This window comes from Panthera leo, chromosome C1 (genome assembly GCF_018350215.1).
Source record: "Panthera leo isolate Ple1 chromosome C1, P.leo_Ple1_pat1.1, whole genome shotgun sequence".
NCBI lineage: Eukaryota > Metazoa > Chordata > Mammalia > Carnivora > Felidae > Panthera > Panthera leo.
In genome coordinates, this window is record NC_056686.1 from 65,682,423 (window position 1) to 65,683,713 (window position 1,291).

Genomic DNA, 1,291 nt, shown 5'->3' on the forward strand with positions numbered 1-1,291 from the left:
TGGCAAGAGTCTAAGCAAAGTGTAATTTAAAGCCTAGCTCTAGGAATGACAGTGGAAGAGAATTTAGGGAGCACGAACTATGTGATATTTACTACTCATGAAGTTTCTTATTTAGTTCTAAGAATCTATTACGTAGATACCATTATTCTGTCTATATTTTGGTAAGGATCTGAGCTACGATTTTGTAAGAGAGCTCAGCTGATGATTTCTTAGGTAAATAAGATAGGATATGAGTCTAGGCAATTGTCCCCTAGTGACAAGATTTTTATACATCATGTTACCCCTTTCATCATGTTTTCTGGTCAGAAAAGCTGGCATAATGGTTCTGCAACATTGGTTGAAGAGGGAGTCGGTTCCTTGAATATATGTTCAGAGATTATTATCTTTAAAAATATTTTTAGGAAGACTTGGAACTTTCAGAAGCAAACATTGGGAAGTTTCATGTAACACTTGTGAGAAATGTCAAAGCTAGTGTGGTAGGCAGAATAATGCCCCTCTTCTCCAAAGATGTCCATGTCATAATCCTCAGAATGAGCAAATATGCCATCTTATAATCAAAGGATTTTGCAGGTGGCTCAGTCGGTTAAACATCTGACTTCAGTTTAAGTCATGATCTCGTGGTTTGTGAGTTCGAGCCCTGCGTCAGGCTCTGTGCTGACAGCTGGGTGTTTGGACCCTGCTGCAGATTCTGTGTCTCCCTCTCTCTTTGCCCCTCCCCCACTCGTGCACACACTCCTTCTCTCTGTCTTCTCTCAAAAATAAATAAACATTACAAAAATATAAAAATCTTGAGATAGGAGATTATCCTGGATTTTTTGAATGTGCTCAAGGTAATCACAAGTGATTCTATAAGGAAAAGAAAGAAGGTGAGGTCTTAGAGATCTTAGAGTCAGAGAAAGACAGGAATATGTTGGATTGTCAGCTTCCAAGGTAGAGGAAGGGGTAGTGAGCCAAGAAAGCAGGTGGCCTCTCTTAGCTGGAAAAGGCAGGGAAACCAATTCTCCCCCAGACCATACGGAAGGAATGCAGCCCTGTCCAGCTATTTTAAACTGCTGACTCTAGAGCTGCAAGGTAATACATTTCTGTTGCTTGAAGTCACTACTTTTGTGGTAACTTATTATAGCAGCGATAGGAAACTGATACAGCAGTAAAGGTGTACATGGGATTTATCTAAAGCAGCTTCATAGCTGGGGGACTGGTGAGGGTGTTCGGAAGGGGAAGGTAAAGCGAAATGAGAAGGGCTCAGATACTGAGCTCAGGACAATTATAAGTTGTCCTCAGGAGGAACTCA